General features: G+C 35.8%; 11 non-coding genes across 11 annotated transcripts; all 11 read left to right on the top strand.

Moving 5' to 3' along the window:
* The first annotated feature begins 7363 nt into the window (after nucleotides 1–7363).
* On the top strand, nucleotides 7364–7445 carry trnas-uga (transfer RNA serine (anticodon UGA)). Its single transcript has one exon. It is a non-coding gene; the product is annotated as a tRNA-Ser (tRNA).
* A 1929-nt stretch (nucleotides 7446–9374) lies between these two features.
* On the top strand, nucleotides 9375–9456 carry trnas-aga (transfer RNA serine (anticodon AGA)). The gene has a single exon. It is a non-coding gene; the product is annotated as a tRNA-Ser (tRNA).
* A 1340-nt stretch (nucleotides 9457–10796) lies between these two features.
* trnas-uga (transfer RNA serine (anticodon UGA)) lies at nucleotides 10797–10878 on the top strand. Its single transcript has one exon. It is a non-coding gene; the product is annotated as a tRNA-Ser (tRNA).
* A 469-nt stretch (nucleotides 10879–11347) lies between these two features.
* trnas-aga (transfer RNA serine (anticodon AGA)) lies at nucleotides 11348–11429 on the top strand. Its single transcript has one exon. It is a non-coding gene; the product is annotated as a tRNA-Ser (tRNA).
* Nucleotides 11430–12769: 1340 nt separating this feature from the next.
* Nucleotides 12770–12851, top strand: trnas-uga (transfer RNA serine (anticodon UGA)). Its single transcript has one exon. It is a non-coding gene; the product is annotated as a tRNA-Ser (tRNA).
* A 1340-nt stretch (nucleotides 12852–14191) lies between these two features.
* On the top strand, nucleotides 14192–14272 carry trnas-uga (transfer RNA serine (anticodon UGA)). Its single transcript has one exon. It is a non-coding gene; the product is annotated as a tRNA-Ser (tRNA).
* A 2537-nt stretch (nucleotides 14273–16809) lies between these two features.
* On the top strand, nucleotides 16810–16894 carry trnas-aga (transfer RNA serine (anticodon AGA)). Its single transcript has one exon. It is a non-coding gene; the product is annotated as a tRNA-Ser (tRNA).
* Nucleotides 16895–17515: 621 nt separating this feature from the next.
* Nucleotides 17516–17597, top strand: trnas-aga (transfer RNA serine (anticodon AGA)). Its single transcript has one exon. It is a non-coding gene; the product is annotated as a tRNA-Ser (tRNA).
* Nucleotides 17598–18445: 848 nt separating this feature from the next.
* Nucleotides 18446–18527, top strand: trnas-uga (transfer RNA serine (anticodon UGA)). Its single transcript has one exon. It is a non-coding gene; the product is annotated as a tRNA-Ser (tRNA).
* A 392-nt stretch (nucleotides 18528–18919) lies between these two features.
* On the top strand, nucleotides 18920–19001 carry trnas-aga (transfer RNA serine (anticodon AGA)). Its single transcript has one exon. It is a non-coding gene; the product is annotated as a tRNA-Ser (tRNA).
* A 1109-nt stretch (nucleotides 19002–20110) lies between these two features.
* Nucleotides 20111–20192, top strand: trnas-uga (transfer RNA serine (anticodon UGA)). Its single transcript has one exon. It is a non-coding gene; the product is annotated as a tRNA-Ser (tRNA).
* The last annotated feature ends 826 nt before the right edge of the window (nucleotides 20193–21018 follow it).

Below are 21018 nucleotides of genomic sequence, written 5' to 3'. Positions count from 1 at the left end.
TTTGGGACTGGAGCAGATGGAGGTTGTGTTCCATTTAAAGAAATGAACAGCAAATGAAATCATTACGGTGGAAATTAAGCAACCGCTCCTGCAGTGTTTATGATTATTCTACACCACAGAGATGGCGGATTTGATATGTTTCGCCTCGAGTCTTGGTTTCGCTGTTGTTGGGTAATGTTGAGAAAACAAGTGAAACATGTTGTTATGAAACAGTGACTGATGCTGTGTAGCAGCAGGCCAAAGTGAAAATGCCTCTTTCCCTGCCAGAGATTTGTATTGGAAACCACAGATCCATGGCAGAGGACTACACACAGGCCTTCCTCGCTGCACTGCACAGATCCAGTTCCACAGAAGAATGTGTGTATTGCGTTTGATTATGTGTTTGAGTATGTGCTTTTGCATGTGTAATGGCACGCCCAACACGATTTTGGGGCCTAAAACGACCTTGTTTGGTTTTCAGTCGCGGCCTGAACTGTGGCTGTACCTGTGTTGTCTTGTCAATTTCACAGCGAGACATTCGAGAAAAGAACAAAGACAAATGACGTGCAACAGGTTGACATGTGACGAACACGCTGTCATGGTGGAGACGTGTGAGTCTCCACTCCAGATGACGGTAATTCATTTGGCAAATGCGGGGCAAAAGTCGGATAATTTTTCCACTGCGAGTCTAAAGTCGTCGCATCAGTCAAATGTAAGCCGCTCTGGAAATGTCAGGGAATTCTTTTTTCAGGCATGGACTCATCCCAAAACACCAACTTGAGTCTTCCTCCTACCATCCACTCCTCCTTTGTCTTCTCTCATCTTTAATGGAAATCTTTTAAAGAAGACATCCCTAACTAATTAAGACCTCAAGGTTGGGCTCTTGGTCCAAGTTGCTGGGATACACCAACAACAGCAGTGGATTTCCCAGCTGTATATACTGCAGTCAGCCATCCATCAAGCCCATCTCCTCCAATCTCAAACTTGCACAGCGTCTCTTTGAAACGATGGCTGTAGACGGAGAAAGAAAAACATATTTGATAGTCACAGAGTGCGAGCGAACACTTGATTCGAGACAGTCTGCTGTGTCTTCTCCTCAGTCATCCAGGCACCGCATGGATTATTAGTCACTGTGTGTCCAGATTGTGCTGCAGCGTCTTGAGCTGCGGCTCAGACTGTCATTTAGTGCAGAACTCGTGTTTACTCAGAAAAAAAAGCCTTTTACTTTGTTAATAGCAAAAACAAACCCCAAAGGAAACACTTGTCGCTTTCTGCGAGTTTACAGAAAGGGCTGCCTCCTTAATGTGACACGAAACCGAGAGCTTTTAATTATTTTTGAGCAGTTGTGTGAACACTACACGCCTATACGTTAAATGGTATAGGTACTCACACAACAACAGATTATCTTAGACTAATGTTTGTCTAGACTCACTTTTGTACACTTGGGTGCAGGAAGCTCAAACAGCCTGAATGTATACTTCACTTTTACTTCTTCACCAAGAAGATATAACAAAGAGATGCAATTTTAACCACATAAAAACACTACAAAACACCTGTAATTGAAGGTGACATAGACCGGAAGCTCCAATTAACGCTGCGTTTTTGTGTGTATCTGCGTCATTACCTCGTTTATGAAACCCTAAAGTTTCAGAACAAACAGTTCAGCCACTGCTGAGAAAATAGTGTTGTATTGTTTTCCTGGGCTCTGCGAAGCGGATCGACACTTCCTTAATTTGATGTCGTCATCAGAAATCCTCACCACCGTAGCGCCTCCCGGTGCGGGCACTAGTCCGGGCACATCCGGTTGCGTACATTCAACCGCAGAAGAAGAAGAAGAACTAGTCTCGTTGTAGCTGCTGAGATGCAGAGCATCCACCGTGCCAGAGGGGGAGCTGTGTATCTGAGCGCTGGCCTATCTATTACGTCACTTCCAGGTACCTGGCCAATCACAGGACAGTAGGAAAGCTCTCGTTGGCTGGCCAATCACAGCAACTGTTTGGTCTGAAACAGCGCGGCTGACGAGAGCGTCAGCGAGGAGATATTTTGATCGGCTCGTTTGCAGCGATTAGGAGGTTTTTAATCATGAAAACAAGTTAATATATGTAAGTAGACCTCCATAACTAACATATATGTGTGATACAAGCATTCTATGTCGCCTTTAAGCACTTTTTAGTCCAGAGGAACCGATTACATCCATTCTTTGACTTCAATCTGATCTTCAGGTGTCTGTGTTTTGCCAGGTGCGTATTTAGACGAGGGTTTTTGGGCTTGCATTTCATTAAATGCACTAAATAACCAACCTTTTCCAGTCGTCAGATATGATGATTCACTGTTTTCATTTTAGTTTTTCTGTGGAATATTCTAAAAACAAAGTGTGATCCATTTCCAGTTGACAATTATTTTTGTTTACTCAACCTCCAGAGTGATGATTAACACACGCTGTACTACTGTCATGAACCTTTATTGTAAATCAGTACATTCAGACATTTGAGGAGCCTTCCATGTTCTCCCTCACTCGAGATTGTGAAAGAGATTTCATCCCTTTCATCATCTCATATCATTTTTCATCCTTTTTTGTCACACTGCCATAACAACATGTGCAGTATACATCTTGACTCTCCGCATCAGTCATTCAGCTGTATGGAAACCGTACAGAGGTAGCATTCCTTTATTGAATTCCTGCTCTCTACAGTGGACTCAGTGACCATACCACCTGCCCAGGCTGGTTTTTTTTGTTGTGTGAAGCCCATCACAGCTGCAACATTTCACTTTTTTTTACCCCTGAGATCTGTTGCAGAGATTTAAAGCATGTTTATTTAATGTGTGTTGTGCCTTTTTCTGAACTTTTACTTCCACCAGCATTTATATAAAAACTCTATGGTCAGTTCAACTTATTAAAAGAAAATATGTGTAAATTACACAATAATCTCAAGAGTAACAAGACAGCTCTGTTTAGCCTACATCAGTTTACATATGGAGGCAAGGCTATGACATTAACCACTGTGTTATTCTAATATGTTATGGCACCATCTAGTGACAATTCTGCAGCAGTTGCAGGCACTTCTTATTACAAGAGTGCATAGATCATGCATTCATCCATTGTCTACCGCTTTATCCAACACACGGGGGTCACAATCCCAGCTGAAACAGGGTGAAAGGCAGGGTACACCTGGGGGAGAACATGCCGAAAGGCCCTTGTTCTGACCCCAGCATAAGATCATGATCTACTTAAAATGCAACACAAGACACAATATTGTTTTATCTTCCATCTTCTACCACTTTATCCTCCACATGAGGGTCACAGGAAGGTGCTGTAATATTGTTTTATATTATATACCTCAAAATGGAAAATAGGTCAAGGCCCTGAAAGAATTCTACACCGCTTACAAAACATCTGTGAGACTGTGAGAACATCCAGGTGGGAAAGTTCAGGCAGTAACTGACGTTGGTCAAGTGTCTAAAACTCACGGGGGGGAAGAAAACTGCTGTGATCTTGAAAAGTATTGAGTAAGGTAAGGTAAGGGTTGAGCTGTGTAATCAGGTGTCACCCCACTTATAATTACCTTAGTCACAGAGCTCACTCCCTAAAAACAATCACCGTGGGTGAAATTCAGCAAACCATCCCTTATATCCGGGCATGACTCATTAACACAAAGGCATTGTGTAAACTCTCAAGTCAAGGCAAACGAATCTATAGAGATGAAAATGAGTCGCTACTCGACTTAGACCTCACCTCAGGTGACCCTGCAGAGCTTTCTGATTGGACGACACTAAGTCCATATTCCAAATGTTCTCTTTAATTCCTTAAACAATTTCGATTTCACTCATGTTTAAGATAACCAGGGATAATTACTTAATCCCAAGTTTGTCGCTGCCTCACTTTACGAGCGTGGCTCTTATGCTTCCGCCTGTGTCGCCACAGACACAAGTATTTCTCACAGACAGAGAGAGTCACATGGAGCAGATAGACTTAATCAGAATTACACATTAAGGCTTTAATAAACTATAATTTACAAAATACAAAACCAAAAGTTTGAGATCGATGGTTTTCTCAAACCTGTTCTTGAACAAAAACAAAAGCAGAACATAGTACATTTTAGACAACAAAAATACTAGCAGCAGAATTATTATATTATATTATTAAATAATAAAATTATTAAGTAAAATCAGGTAAAACATCACACCAGGTTAAACAATCTGGAATAAATACTAGATACAAAACCGACACAAAACCAATCTAAATGTAACTCCTTTAAATCAACAATCGTCATCTGCACGGTAACCACAACAAGACATTCAGGACACATTCATTGGACACAACAAATGAGCAAGCGCAACACAAATGATCACGTCTTCACCTTTTTGCAGCTGCACCCACCCTCAGATCGGAACATCCACCAACGCCTAAGCAGTGACTAATTCACTGACATGCAGCCATCGCTCGCTCCTACTCGGCCTGCCAAGTGTCTGATGATTCAAAGTGTGGACGACGTCCAAGCAAAGGCAGTGAGAGTGAGAGTCTGTGAGCCATTATTGGGATGATGCATCATGAAAAGAAAACAAAAGGATAATGATAGTGGGATAAATGAAGAAAGACAAGTGTTTCCCTTGTTTTTGATTAATATGTAAATACTTAAAAAGCAAACAGGGCAGATTCCAATAATAACAATGATGATTATTGCTCTTTGTTTACATAAATATTAAGGAGATTAATCCATGCGCCATTTTAGACACCTAGGATAGAACAACAGCACATACAGTATTTTCTACAGTTTTAACACCAATAATGATTTTCCTACTCAGGAAGTCCTCTTGTAAAAACACAGAAGGTCAGTGATGGTGACAAGCATGTTAAACAATTAAAAGTGAGTCAAAATGTGCATTTTATGCTGCCCTCTCAGAGACAGACATGTATGAACTGACAGTGTGACTGTTAAGACACTGTTAAGTCAATATACTAAGAGTGATCACTGGCTTTTAAGGTCTCATTCATCTTGGTGAGTTGTTATGACCCACAGGTTAGTATGTCGTCCAAAATGTGACAAAAAACTCATACTATAGTATGTCGTCCAAAATGTGACAAAAAAGTCATAGGTTAGTATGTCGTCCAAAATGTGACAAAAAAGTCAGAGGTTAGTATGTCGTCCAAAATGTGACTAAAAAGTCATAGGTTAGTATGTCGTCCAAAATGTGACAAAAAAGTCATACTATAGTATGTCGTCCAAAATGTGACAAAAAAACACAGTCAAAAGTGTTGTTGTGGCCACTGCTAAGCAGGTCCTAACACAATCCTAACAGGTCCTAACAAAGTCCTAACAAGTCCTAACAAAGTCCTAACAAAGTCCTAACAAGTCCTAACAAAGTCCTAACAAGGTCCTAACAAGTCCTAACAAAGTCCTAACAAAGTCACACCTCCTCCAAGCACAGAAAAGAACGTTCCTAACCAGAGGGGCAAAAGAGCCAATCAGATTCTGAGAAAACTCTGCATGGGCGGGATTGGACGGCTACAGTGTTGTCAACTGCATTTGAAACTTTTGACACTCATTCATCCATTCTGTGCTGGAAAAGCACCTTGTAAAAAATGTAAATAATTTGTAGAATTTACAGTATTTGTTGTTAAGATTTTTTTTTATTTATGTGAAGTGTTAAATCATTTACTTTAAGTGTTTAATCATTTGCAAAAAAAAGTCAAAAAAAAATCAAACAGTTGCAAGTTCACAACATGTAAAAATATAGTTGAATTTTGCAGCTTTTTTTAAAAAAAAGAAAAAAACAGAAGTGCAAGCAGTTGCAAGTAAAATAGAGTTGATTTGCAACTCTAAGAAGCTAGGTACAAATCCAGGCATTGATTCATTCTGTTGAATAATTTTGTAATGTTGCTATGGTGAGTGATATCTAAGCCAGGTCCCCCACAATAAAAAGAGAAACCTCCTGGTTAAATAAAGGTTAATTAAATAAAGAAGAGGATGACAAGTCCTGACATGCACACATCGTTCACACCCACACATACATCACTAATGTTGATATTATCTTTTTACGATTTGAACCAAGTCACCAAGTGCAAATCAAATCAGTCAAAAGGTCATTTTTTTATGGATTAATTTTACTTGTTTGCTTTGACATTTTGGTCATTTTATTATTTTTTTATAGCATTTTGGAATGCTTTGAATAAAGTATATTTTTTTATTTTTTTAAAACTACAATGCAAGAATATGAATTTTAGAAATAAATACTAATTTTGTGATAGATCATCTGATGGTATAAGAATTGAAGCTGAAATTTGAAATATAAATAGTGATTTTTGTGATCGAACATCTGATGGTGTAAGAATTTAGGGTGAAATTTCTCTTTTTTTCTCCTTTTGTATGTCTTTTTCTCTCTTCCCCCTTTCCCTTTGCCTACAACGATATTTAACAAAGAGAATAAATGGCATAAGAAGTTATAACTATAGTATGTCGTCCAAAATATGACAAAAAAGTCTCAAATCTGAATAAAAAGTCACACTATAGTATGATGTCCAAAATGTGACAAAAAAGTCATTCTATAGTATGTCGTCCAAAATGTGACTAAAAAGTCATAGGTTAATATGTCGTCCAAAATGTGACAAAAAAGTCATACTATAGTATGTCGTCCAAAATGTGACAAAAAAGTCATAGCTTAGTATGTCGTCCAAAATGTGACTAAAAAGTCATAGGTTAGTATGTTGTCCAAAATGTGACTAAAAAGTCATAGGTTAGTATGTCGTCCAAAATTTGACTAAAAAGTCATAGGTTAGTATGTCGTCCAAAATGTGACTAAAAAGTCATAGGTTAGTATGTCGTCCAAAATGTCACTAAAAAGTCATAGGTTAATATGTCGTCCAAAATGTGACTAAAAAGTCATAGGTTAGTATGTCGTCCAAAATGTGACTAAAAAGTCATAGGTTAGTATGTCGTCCAAAATGCGACCAAAAAGTCATGCTATAGTATGTCGTCCAAAATGTGACTAAAAAGTCATAGGTTAGTATGTCGTCCAAAATGTGACAAAAACATCATAGGTTAGTATGTCGTCCAAAATGCGACTAAAAAGTCATAGGTTAGAATGTCGTCCAAAATGCGACAAAAAAGTCATACTATAGTATGTCGTCCAAAATGCGACTAAAAAGTCATAGGTTAGTATGTCGTCCAAAATGCGACAAAAAACTCATACTATAGTATGTCGTCCAAAATGTGACAAAAAAGTCATAGGTTAGTATGTCGTCCAAAATGTGACAAAAAACTCATAGGTTAGTATGTCGTCCAAAATGTAACAAAAAGTCATACTATACTATGTCGTCCAAAATGTGACAAAAAAGTCATACTATAGTATGTCGTCCAAAATGTGACATAAAATCACTGTCAAATGTGTTGTTGTGGCCGAGTGGTTAAGGCGATGGATTTGAAATCCATTGGGGTCTCCCCGCGCAGGTTTGAATCCTGCCAACAACGATGTCATTATTCAGCGAAGACAAAAATGGCATAACAAGTCATACTTTAGTGTGTTGTCCAAAATGTGACAAAAAAGTCATCGGTTAGTATGTTGTCCAAAATGTGAATAAAAAGTCGTACTATAGTATGTCTTCCAAAATGCGACAAAAAACTCATAGGTTAGTATGTCGTCCAAAATGCGACAAAAAAGTCATTCTATAGTATGTCGTCCAAAATGCGACAAAAAAGTCATACTATAGTATGTCGTCCAAAATACGACAAAAAACTCATTCTATAGTATGTCGTCCAAAATGTGACTAAAAAGTCATCGGTTAGTATGTCGTCCAAAATACGACAAAAAACTCATTCTATAGTATGTCGTCCAAAATGTGACTAAAAAGTCATAGGTTAGTATGTCGTCCAAAATGTGACAAAAAAGTCATACTATAGTATGTTGTCCAAAATGTGACAAAAAAGTCATAGGTTAGTATGTCGTCCAAAATGTGACAAAAAGTCATAGGTTAATATGTCGTCCAAAATGTGACTAAAAAGTCATAGGTTAGTATGTCGTCCAAAATTTGACTAAAAAGTCATAGGTTAATATGTCGTCCAAAATGTGACTAAAAAGTCATAGGTTAGTATGTCGTCCAAAATGCGACAAAAAACTCATACTATAGTATGTCGTCCAAAATGTGACAAAAAAGTCATAGGTTAGTATGTCTCCCAAAATGTGACTAAAAAGTCATAGGTTAGTATGTCGTCCAAAATGTGACAAAAAAGTCATAGGTTAGTATGTCGTCCAAAATGTGACAAAAAAGTCATAGGTTAGTATGTCGTCCAAAATGTCACTAAAAAGTCATAGGTTAATATGTCGTCCAAAATGTGACTAAAAAGTCATAGGTTAGTATGTCGTCCAAAATGTAACAAAAAAGTCATACTATACTATGTCGTCCAAAATGTGACATAAAATCACTGTCAAATGTGTTGTTTGGGCGAGTGGTTAAGGCGATGGATTAGAAATCCATTGGGGTCTCCCCGCGCAGGTTCGAATCCTGCCAACAACGATGTCATTATTTAGCAAAGACAAAAATGGCATAACAAGTCATACTTTAGTATGTCGTCCAAAATGTGACAAAAAAGTCATAGGTTAGTATGTTGTCCAAAATGTGAATAAAAAGTCATACTATAGTATGTCTTCCAAAATGCGACAAAAAACTCATAGGTTAGTATGTCGTCCAAAATGCGACAAATAACTCATAGGTAAGTATGTCGTCCAAAATGCGACAAAAAAGTCATACTATAGTTTGTCGTCCAAAATGTGACTAAAAAGTCATAGGTTAGTATGTCGTCCAAAATGTGACAAAAAAGTCATAGGTTAGTATGTCGTCCAAAATGCGACAAAAAAGTCATAGGTTAATATGTCGTCCAAAATGTGACTAAAAAGTCATAGGTTAGTATGTCGTCCAAAATGTGACAAAAAGTCATAGGTTAATTTGTCGTCCAAAATGTGACTAAAAAGTCATAGGTTAGTATGTCGTCCAAAATTTGACTAAAAAGTCATAGGTTAATATGTCGTCCAAAATGTGACTAAAAAGTCATAGGTTAGTATGTCGTCCAAAATGTCACTAAAAAGTCATAGGTTAGTATGTCGTCCAAAATGTGACAAAAAACTCATAGGTTAGTATGTCGTCCAAAATGTGACTAAAAAGTCATAGGTTAATATGTCGTCCAAAATGTGACAAAAAAGTCATAGGTTAGTATGTCGTCCAAAATGTGACTAAAAAGTCATAGGTTAGTATGTCGTCCAAAATGTGACAAAAACATCATAGGTTAGTATGTCGTCCAAAATGTGACAAAAAAGTCATAGGTTAGTATGTCGTCCAAAATGTAACAAAAAAGTCATACTATACTATGTCGTCCAAAATGTGACATAAAATCACTGTCAAATGTGTTGTTGTGGCCGAGTGGTTAAGGCGATGGATTAGAAATCCATTGGGGTCTCCCCGCGCAGGTTCGAATCCTGCCAACAACGATGTCATTATTTAGCAAAGACAAAAATGGCATAACAAGTCATACTTTAGTATGTCGTCCAAAATGTGACAAAAAAGTCATAGGTTAGTATGTTGTCCAAAATGTGAATAAAAAGTCATACTATAGTATGTCTTCCAAAATGCGACAAAAAACTCATAGGTTAGTATGTCGTCCAAAATGCGACAAATAACTCATAGGTAAGTATGTCGTCCAAAATGCGACAAAAAAGTCATACTATAGTTTGTCGTCCAAAATGTGACTAAAAAGTCATAGGTTAGTATGTCGTCCAAAATGTGACAAAAAAGTCATAGGTTAGTATGTCGTCCAAAATGCGACAAAAAAGTCATAGGTTAATATGTCGTCCAAAATGTGACTAAAAAGTCATAGGTTAGTATGTCGTCCAAAATGTGACAAAAAGTCATAGGTTAATTTGTCGTCCAAAATGTGACTAAAAAGTCATAGGTTAGTATGTCGTCCAAAATTTGACTAAAAAGTCATAGGTTAATATGTCGTCCAAAATGTGACTAAAAAGTCATAGGTTAGTATGTCGTCCAAAATGTCACTAAAAAGTCATAGGTTAGTATGTCGTCCAAAATGTGACAAAAAACTCATAGGTTAGTATGTCGTCCAAAATGTGACTAAAAAGTCATAGGTTAATATGTCGTCCAAAATGTGACAAAAAAGTCATAGGTTAGTATGTCGTCCAAAATTTGACTAAAAAGTCATAGGTTAGTATGTCGTCCAAAATGTGACTAAAAAGTCATAGGTTAGTATGTCGTCCAAAATGTGACTAAAAAGTCATAGGTTAATATGTCGTCCAAAATGTGACTAAAAAGTCATAGGTTAGTATGTCGTCCAAAATGTGACAAAAACATCATAGGTTAGTATGTCGTCCAAAATGTGACAAAAAAGTCATAGGTTAGTATGTCGTCCAAAATGTGACTAAAAAGTCATAGGTTAGTATGTCGTCCAAAATGTGACAAAAAAGTCATACTATAGTATGTCGTCCAAAATGTGACAAAAAAGTCATAGGTTAGTATGTCGTCCAAAATGTAACAAAAAGCCATACTATACTATGTCGTCCAAAATGTGACAAAAAAGTCATAGGTTAGTATGTCGTCCAAAATGTGACTAAAAAGTCATAGGTTAATATGTCGTCAAAAATGTGACTAAAAAGTCATAGGTTAGTATGTCGTCCAAAATGTGACAAAAAACTCATAGGTTAGTATGTCGTCCAAAATGTAACAAAAAGTCATACTATACTATGTCGTCCAAAATGTGACAAAAAAGTCATACTATAGTATGTCGTCGAAAATGTGACATAAAATCACTGTCAAATGTGTTGTTGTGGCCGAGTGGTTAAGGCGATGGATTTGAAATCCATTGGGGTCTCCCCGCGCAGGTTCGAATCCTGCCAACAACGATGTCATTACTTAGCAAAGACAAAAATGGCATAACAAGTCATACTTTAGTATGTCGTCCAAAATGTGACAAAAAAGTCATAGGTTAGTATGTTGTCCAAAATGTGAATAAAAAGTCATACTATAGTATGTCTTCCAAAATGCGACAAAAAACTCATAGGTTAGTATGTCGTCCAAAATGCGACAAATAACTCATAGGTTAGTATGTCGTCCAAAATTTGACTAAAAAGTCATAGGTTAGTATGTCGTCCAAAATGTCACTAAAAAGTCATAGGTTAATATGTCGTCCAAAATGTGACTAAAAAGTCATAGGTTAGTATGTCGTCCAAAATGTGACAAAAACATCATAGGTTAGTATGTCGTCCAAAATGTGACAAAAAAGTCATAGGTTAGTATGTCGTCCAAAATGTAACAAAAAAGTCATACTATACTATGTCGTCCAAAATGTGACATAAAATCACTGTCAAATGTGTTGTTGTGGCCGAGTGGTTAAGGCGATGGATTAGAAATCCATTGGGGTCTCCCCGCGCAGGTTCGAATCCTGCCAACAACGATGTCATTATTTAGCAAAGACAAAAATGGCATAACAAGTCATACTTTAGTATGTCGTCCAAAATGTGACAAAAAAGTCATAGGTTAGTATGTTGTCCAAAATGTGAATAAAAAGTCATACTATAGTATGTCTTCCAAAATGCGACAAAAAACTCATAGGTTAGTATGTCGTCCAAAATGCGACAAATAACTCATAGGTAAGTATGTCGTCCAAAATGCGACAAAAAAGTCATACTATAGTTTGTCGTCCAAAATGTGACTAAAAAGTCATAGGTTAGTATGTCGTCCAAAATGTGACAAAAAAGTCATAGGTTAGTATGTCGTCCAAAATGCGACAAAAAAGTCATAGGTTAATATGTCGTCCAAAATGTGACTAAAAAGTCATAGGTTAGTATGTCGTCCAAAATGTGACAAAAAGTCATAGGTTAATTTGTCGTCCAAAATGTGACTAAAAAGTCATAGGTTAGTATGTCGTCCAAAATTTGACTAAAAAGTCATAGGTTAATATGTCGTCCAAAATGTGACTAAAAAGTCATAGGTTAGTATGTCGTCCAAAATGTCACTAAAAAGTCATAGGTTAGTATGTCGTCCAAAATGTGACAAAAAACTCATAGGTTAGTATGTCGTCCAAAATGTGACTAAAAAGTCATAGGTTAATATGTCGTCCAAAATGTGACAAAAAAGTCATAGGTTAGTATGTCGTCCAAAATTTGACTAAAAAGTCATAGGTTAGTATGTCGTCCAAAATGTGACTAAAAAGTCATAGGTTAGTATGTCGTCCAAAATGTGACTAAAAAGTCATAGGTTAATATGTCGTCCAAAATGTGACTAAAAAGTCATAGGTTAGTATGTCGTCCAAAATGTGACAAAAACATCATAGGTTAGTATGTCGTCCAAAATGTGACAAAAAAGTCATAGGTTAGTATGTCGTCCAAAATGTGACTAAAAAGTCATAGGTTAGTATGTCGTCCAAAATGTGACAAAAAAGTCATACTATAGTATGTCGTCCAAAATGTGACAAAAAAGTCATAGGTTAGTATGTCGTCCAAAATGTAACAAAAAGCCATACTATACTATGTCGTCCAAAATGTGACAAAAAAGTCATAGGTTAGTATGTCGTCCAAAATGTGACTAAAAAGTCATAGGTTAATATGTCGTCAAAAATGTGACTAAAAAGTCATAGGTTAGTATGTCGTCCAAAATGTGACAAAAAACTCATAGGTTAGTATGTCGTCCAAAATGTAACAAAAAGTCATACTATACTATGTCGTCCAAAATGTGACAAAAAAGTCATACTATAGTATGTCGTCGAAAATGTGACATAAAATCACTGTCAAATGTGTTGTTGTGGCCGAGTGGTTAAGGCGATGGATTTGAAATCCATTGGGGTCTCCCCGCGCAGGTTCGAATCCTGCCAACAACGATGTCATTACTTAGCAAAGACAAAAATGGCATAACAAGTCATACTTTAGTATGTCGTCCAAAATGTGACAAAAAAGTCATAGGTTAGTATGTTGTCCAAAATGTGAATAAAAAGTCATACTATAGTATGTCTTCCAAAATGCGACAAAAAACTCATAGGTTAGTATGTCGTCCAAAATGCGACAAATAACTCATAGGTAAGTATGTCGTCCAAAATGCGACAAAAAAGTCATACTATAGTTTGTCGTCCAAAATGTGACTAAAAAGTCATAGGTTAGTATGTCGTCCAAACTGTGACAAAAAAGTCATAGGTTAGTATGTCGTCCAAAATGCGACAAAAAAGTCATAGGTTAATATGTCGTCCAAAATGTGACTAAAAAGTCATAGGTTAGTATGTCGTCCAAAATGTGACAAAAAGTCATAGGTTAATTTGTCGTCCAAAATGTGACTAAAAAGTCATAGGTTAGTATGTCGTCCAAAATTTGACTAAAAAGTCATAGGTTAATATGTCGTCCAAAATGTGACTAAAAAGTCATAGGTTAGTATGTCGTCCAAAATGTCACTAAAAAGTCATAGGTTAGTATGTCGTCCAAAATGTGACAAAAAACTCATAGGTTAGTATGTCGTCCAAAATGTGACTAAAAAGTCATAGGTTAATATGTCGTCCAAAATGTGACAAAAAAGTCATAGGTTAGTATGTCGTCCAAAATTTGACTAAAAAGTCATAGGTTAGTATGTCGTCCAAAATGTGACTAAAAAGTCATAGGTTAGTATGTCGTCCAAAATGTGACTAAAAAGTCATAGGTTAATATGTCGTCCAAAATGTGACTAAAAAGTCATAGGTTAGTATGTCGTCCAAAATGTGACAAAAACATCATAGGTTAGTATGTCGTCCAAAATGTGACAAAAAAGTCATAGGTTAGTATGTCGTCCAAAATGTGACTAAAAAGTCATAGGTTAGTATGTCGTCCAAAATGTGACAAAAAAGTCATACTATAGTATGTCGTCCAAAATGTGACAAAAAAGTCATAGGTTAGTATGTCGTCCAAAATGTAACAAAAAGCCATACTATACTATGTCGTCCAAAATGTGACAAAAAAGTCATAGGTTAGTATGTCGTCCAAAATGTGACTAAAAAGTCATAGGTTAATATGTCGTCAAAAATGTGACTAAAAAGTCATAGGTTAGTATGTCGTCCAAAATGTGACAAAAAACTCATAGGTTAGTATGTCGTCCAAAATGTAACAAAAAGTCATACTATACTATGTCGTCCAAAATGTGACAAAAAAGTCATACTATAGTATGTCGTCAAAAATGTGACATAAAATCACTGTCAAATGTGTTGTTGTGGCCGAGTGGTTAAGGCGATGGATTTGAAATCCATTGGGGCTTCCCGCGCAGGTTCGAATCCTGCCAACAACGATGTCATTATTCAGCGAAGACAAAAATGGCATAACAAGTCATACTTTAGTGTGTTGTCCAAAATGTGACAAAAAAGTCATCGCTTAGTATATTGTCCAAAATGTGAATAAAAAGTCATACTATAGTATGTCTTCCAAAATGCGACAAAAAACTAATAGGTTAGTATGTCGTCCAAAATACGACAAAAAACTCATTCTATAGTATGTCGTCCAAAATGTGACTAAAAAGTCATAGGTTAGTATGTCGTCCAAAATGTGACAAAAAAGTCATACTATAGTATATCGTCCAAAATGTGACTAAAAAGTCATAGGTTAGTATGTCGTCCAAAATGTGACAAAAAGTCATAGGTTAATATGTCGTCCAAAATGTGACTAAAAAGTCATACTATAGTATGTCGTCCAAAATGTGACAGAAAAGTCATAGGTTAGTATGTCGTCCAAAATGTGACTAAAAAGTCATAGGTTAGTATGTCGTCCAAAATGTGACAAAAAAGTCATACTATAGTATGTCGTCCAAAATGTGACAAAAAAGTCATAGGTTAGTATGTCGTCCAAAATGTGACAAAAAAGTCATAGGTTAGTATGTCGTCCAAAATGTGACAAAAAAGTCATACTATAGTATGTCGTCCAAAATCTGACTAAAAAGTCATAGGTTAGTATGTCGTCCAAAATGTGACAAAAAAGTCATAGGTTAGTATGTCGTCCAAAATGTGACTAAAAAGTCATAGGTTAGTATGTCGTCCAAAATTTGACTAAAAAGTCATAGGTTAGTATGTCGTCCAAAATGTGACTAAAAAGTCATAGGTTAGTATGTCGTCCAAAATGTGACTTAAAAGTCATACTATAGTATGTTGTCCAAAATGTGACTAAAAAGTCATAGGTTAGTATGTCGTCGAAAATGTGACTTAAAAGTCATACTATAGTATGTTGTCCAAAATGTGACAAAAAAGTCATAGGTTAGTATGTCGTCCAAAATGTGACAAAAAAGTCATACTATACTATGTCGTCCAAAATGTGACAAAAAAGTCATACTATAGTATGTCGTCGAAAATGTGACATAAAATCACTGTCAAATGTGTTGTTGTGGCCGAACAAAGTCCTAACAGTTCCTAACAAAGTCCTAACAGGTCCTAACAAAGTCCTAACAAGTCCTAACAAGTCCTAACAAAGGTCCTAACAGGTCCTAACAAAGTCCTAACAAAGTCCTAACACCTCCTCCGAACACAGAAAAGAACGTTCCTAACCAGAGGGGCAAAAGAGCCAATCACAGAAAAGAACGTTCCTAACCAGAGGGGCAAAAGAGCCAATCAGATTCTGAGAAGACTCTGTGTGGGCGGGATTCTGCTTTTGAAACTTTTGACACTCATTCATTCATTCTGAGGTGGAAAAGCACCTTGTAAAAAATGTAAATAATTTGTAGAATTTACAGTATTTGTTAAGATTTTTTTTTATTTATGTGAAGTGTTAAATCATTTATTTTAAGTGTTAAATCATTTGCAAATAAAAAAACAGTTGCAAGTTCACAACCTGTAAAAATATAGTTGCATTTTGCAGCTTTTTAAAAAAAAAAGAAGAAAAGAAGGGCAAGCAGTTGCAAGTAAAATAGAGTTGATTTGCAACTCTAAGAGGCAACACTATTATTGCCTACTATTATTATTATTTAATAATAAGAGAAACCTCCTGGTTAAATAAAGGTTAATTAAATAATAATTAAAGTCCTGACATGCACACATCGTTCCCACCGACACATACATCACTAATGTTGATATTATCTTTTTTACGATTTGAACCAAGTCACCAAGTGCAAATCAAATCAGCCCAAAGGTAATTTTTTTATGGATTAATTTTACTGTTTGCTTTGACATTTTGGTGATGTTATTTTTTTTTTAATAGCGTTTTGGAATGCTTTGAATAAAGTTTATTTGTTTGATTTTTTTGAGAATAATATGAATTTTAGAACTAAATAGTGATTTTTGTGATAGAACATCTGATAGTATAAGAATTAAAGCTGAATTTTATGTATAAATAGTGATTTTTGTGATAGAACATCTGATGGTATCAGAATTAATGATGAATTTTATATATAAATAGTGATTTTTGTGATAGAACATCTGATGGTATAAGAATTTAAGATGAGTTTTAGTAATAACTCGTTATTTTTGTGAAAAAACATCTGATGGTATAAGAATTTTAGATGAGATTTAGTAATAACTCGTGATTTTTGTGAAAAAACATCTGACGGTATAAGAATTGAAGCTGAATTTTAGAAAAAACTCGTTATTTTTGGGATAGAACATCTGATGGTATAAGAATTTAAGATGAGTTTTAGTAATAACTCGTGATTTTTGTGAAAAAACATCTGATGGTATCTGAATTGAAGCTGAATTTTAGAAATAACTCGTTATTTTTGTGATAGAACATCTGATGGTGTAAGAATTTGGGGTGAAATTTCTCTTTTTTTCTCCTTTTCTTTTTCCCTTTTCCCCCTTTCCCCTTTTTTTTTTTTTTTTTCCTTGCCCCCCTCTAGCAGTCCCTTTTGCCCCATCCTTGGCCGAGTGGTTAAGGCGATGGATTAGAAATCCATTGGGGTCTCCCCGCGCAGGTTCGAATCCTGCCAACAACGATGTCATTATTTAGCAAAGACAAAAATGGCATAACAAGTCATACTTTAGTATGTCGTCCAAAATGTGACAAAAAAGTCATAGGTTAGTATGTTGTCCAAAATGTGAATAAAAAGTCATACTATAGTATGTCTTCCAAAATGCAACAAAAAACTCATAGGTTAGTATGTCGTCCAAAATGCGACAAATAACTCATAGGTTAGTATGTCGTCCAAAATATGACTAAAAAGTCATAGGTTAGTATGTCGTCCAAAATGCGACCAAAAACTCATAGGTTAGTATGTCGTCCAAAATGCGACAAATAACTCATAGGTTAGTATGTCGTCCAAAATGCGACGAAAAAGTAATTCTATAGTATGTCGTCCAAAATGTGACAAAAAAGTCATAGGTTAGTATGTCGTCCAAAATGTAACAAAAAAGTCATACTATAGTATGTCGTCCAAAATGTGACCAAAACATCATAGGTTAGTATGTCGTCCAAAATGTGACAAAAAAGTCCTAGGTTAGTATGTAGTCCAAAATGTGACAAAAAAGTCATACTATACTATGTCGTCCAAAATGTGACAAAAAAGTCATACTATACTATGTCGTCCAAAATGTGACATAAAATCACTGTCAAATGTGTTGTTGTGGCCGAGTGGTTAAGGCGATGGATTAGAAATCCATTGGGGTCTCCCCGCGCAGGTTCGAATCCTGCCAACAACGATGTCATTATTTAGCAAAGACAAAAATGGCATAACAAGTCATACTTTAGTATGTCGTCCAAAATGTGACAAAAAAGTCATAGGTTAGTATGTCGTCCAAAATGCGACGAAAAAGTAATTCTATAGTATGTCGTCCAAAATGTGACAAAAAAGTCATAGGTTAGTATGTCGTCCAAAATGTAACAAAAAAGTCATACTATAGTATGTCGTCCAAAATGTGACAAAAAAGTCATAGGTTAGTATGTCGTCCAAAATGTGACAAAAAAGTCATAGGTTAGTATGTCGTCCAAAATGTGACAAAAAAGTCATAGGTTAGTATGTCGTCCAAAATGTAACAAAAAGTCATACTATACTATGTCGTCCAAAATGTGACAAAAAAGTCATACTATACTATGTCGTCCAAAATGTGACTAAAAAGTCATAGGTTAGTATGTCGTCCAAAATGTGACAAAAAAGTCATAGGTTAGTATGTCGTCCAAAATGTGACTAAAAAGTCATAGGTTAATATGTCGTCCAAAATGTGACTAAACAGTCATAGGTTAGTATGTCGTCCAAAATGTAACAAAAAGTCATACTATAGTATGTCGTCCCAAAATGTGACAAAAAAGTCATACTAAAGTATGTCGTCCAAAATGTGAATAAAAAGTCATAGGTTAGTATGTCGTCCAAAATGCGACACAAAAGTCATACTATAGTATTTCGTCCAAAATGCGACAAAAAAGTCATAGGTTAGTATGTCGTCCACAATGCGACAAAAAAGTCATAGGTTAGTAAGTCGTCCAAAATGTGACAAAAAAGTCATAGGTTAGTATGTCGTCCAAAATGTGACATAAAATCACTGTCAAATGAGTTGTTGTGGCCGAGTGGTTAAGGCGATGGATTTGAAATCCATTGGGGTCTCCCCGCGCAGGTTCGAATCCTGCCAACAACGATGTCATTATTTAGCAAAGACAAAAATGGCATAACAAGTCATACTTTAGTATGTCGTCCAAAATGTGACTAAAAAGTCATAGGTTAGTATGTCGTCCAAAATGTGACAAAAAAGTCATACTATAGTATGTCGTCCAAAATGTGACAAAAAAGTCATACTATAGTATGTCGTCCAAAATGTGACAAAAAAGTCATAGGTTAGTATGTCGTCCAAAATGTGACTAAAAAGTCATAGGTTAGTATGTCGTCCAAAATGTGACAAAAAAGTCATAGGTTAGTATGTCGTCCAAAATGTGACAAAAAGTCATACTATACTATGTCGTCCAAAATGTGACAAAAAAGTCATACTATACTATGTCGTCCAAAATGTGACATAAAATCACTGTCAAATGTGTTGTTGTGGCCGAGTGGTTAAGGCGATGGATTAGAAATCCATTGGGGTCTCCCCGCGCAGGTTTGAATCCTGCCAACAACGATGTCATTATTCAGCAAAGACAAAAATGGCATAACAAGTCATACTTTAATGTGTTGTCCAAAATGTGACAAAAAAGTCATCGGTTAGTATGTTGTCCAAAATGTGAATAAAAAGTCATACTATAGTATGTCTTCCAAAATGCGACAAAAAACTCATAGGTTAGTATGTCGTCCAAAATGCGACAAAAAAGTCATTCTATAGTATGTCGTCCAAAATGTGACTCAAAAGTCATAGGTTAGTATGTCGTCCAAAATGTGACAAAAAAGTCATACTATAGTATGTCGTCCAAAATGTGACTAAAAAGTCATAGGTTAGTATGTCGTCCAAAATGTGACTAAAAAGTCATAGGTTAATATGTTGTCCAAAATGTGACAAAAAAGTCATACTATAGTATGTCGTCCAAAATGTGAATAAAAAGTCATAGGTTAGCATGTCGTCCAAAATGTGACAAAGTCATACTATAGCATGTCGTCCAAAATGTGACAAAAGTCATAGGTTAGTATGTCGTCAAAAATGTGACAAAAAAGTCATAGGTTAGTATGTCGTCCAAAATGTGACTAAAAAGTCATAGGTTAGTATGTCGTCCAAAATGTGACTAAAAAGTCATAGGTTAGTATGTCGTCCAAAATGTCACTAAAAAGTCATAGGTTAATATGTCGTCCAAAATTTGACTAAAAAGTCATAGGTTAGTATGTCGTCCAAAATGTGACAAAAACATCATAGGTTAGTATGTCGTCCAAAATGTGACAAAAAAGTCATAGGTTAGTATGTCGTCCAAAATGTAACAAAAAGTCATACTATACTATGTCGTCCAAAATGTGACAAAAAAGTCATACTATACTATGTCGTCCAAAATGTGACATAAAAGTCATACTAAAGTATGTCGTCCAAAATGTGAATAAAAAGTCATAGGTTAGTATGTCGTCCAAAATGCGACACAAAAGTCATACTATAGTATTTCGTCCAAAATGCGACAAAAAAGTCATAGGTTAGTATGTCGTCCACAATGCGACAAAAAAGTCATAGGTTAGTAAGTCGTCCAAAATGTGACAAAAAAGTCATAGGTTAGTATGTCGTCCAAAATGTGACATAAAATCACTGTCAAATGAGTTGTTGTGGCCGAGTGGTTAAGGCGATGGATTTGAAATCCATTGGGGTCTCCCCGCGCAGGTTCGAATCCTGCCAACAACGATGTCATTATTTAGCAAAGACAAAAATGGCATAACAAGTCATACTTTAGTATGTCGTCCAAAATGTGACTAAAAAGTCATAGGTTAGTATGTCGTCCAAAATGTGACAAAAAAGTCATACTATAGTATGTCGTCCAAAATGTGACAAAAAAGTCATACTATAGTATGTCGTCCAAAATGTGACAAAAAAGTCATAGGTTAGTATGTCGTCCAAAATGTGACTAAAAAGTCATAGGTTAGTATGTCGTCCAAAATGTGACAAAAAAGTCATAGGTTAGTATGTCGTCCAAAATGTGACAAAAAAGTCATAGGTTAGTATGTCGTCCAAAATGTAACAAAAAGTCATACTATACTATGTCGTCCAAAATGTGACAAAAAAGTCATAGGTTAGTATGTCGTCCAAAATGTAACAAAAAGTCATACTATACTATGTCGTCCAAAATGTGACAAAAAAGTCATACTATACTATGTCGTCCAAAATGTGACTAAAAAGTCATAGGTTAGTATGTCGTCCAAAATGTGACAAAAAAGTCATAGGTTAGTATGTCGTCCAAAATGTGACAAAAAAGTCATAGGTTAGTATGTCGTCCAAAATGTGACAAAAAAGTCATAGTTAGTATGTCGTCCAAAATGTGACAAAAAAGTCATACTATAGTATGTCGTCCAAAATGTGACTAAAAAGTCATAGGTTAGTATGTCGTCCAAAATGTGACTAAAAAGTCATAGGTTAGTATGTCGTCCAAAATGTGACTAAAAAGTCATAGGTTAGTATGTCGTCCAAAATGTGACTAAAAAGTCATAGGTTAGTATGTCGTCCAAAATGTCAC

This window comes from Solea solea, chromosome 19 (genome assembly GCF_958295425.1).
Source record: "Solea solea chromosome 19, fSolSol10.1, whole genome shotgun sequence".
NCBI classification, from domain to species: domain Eukaryota; kingdom Metazoa; phylum Chordata; class Actinopteri; order Pleuronectiformes; family Soleidae; genus Solea; species Solea solea.
This window is presented reverse-complemented; position numbering and strand designations above follow the sequence as displayed.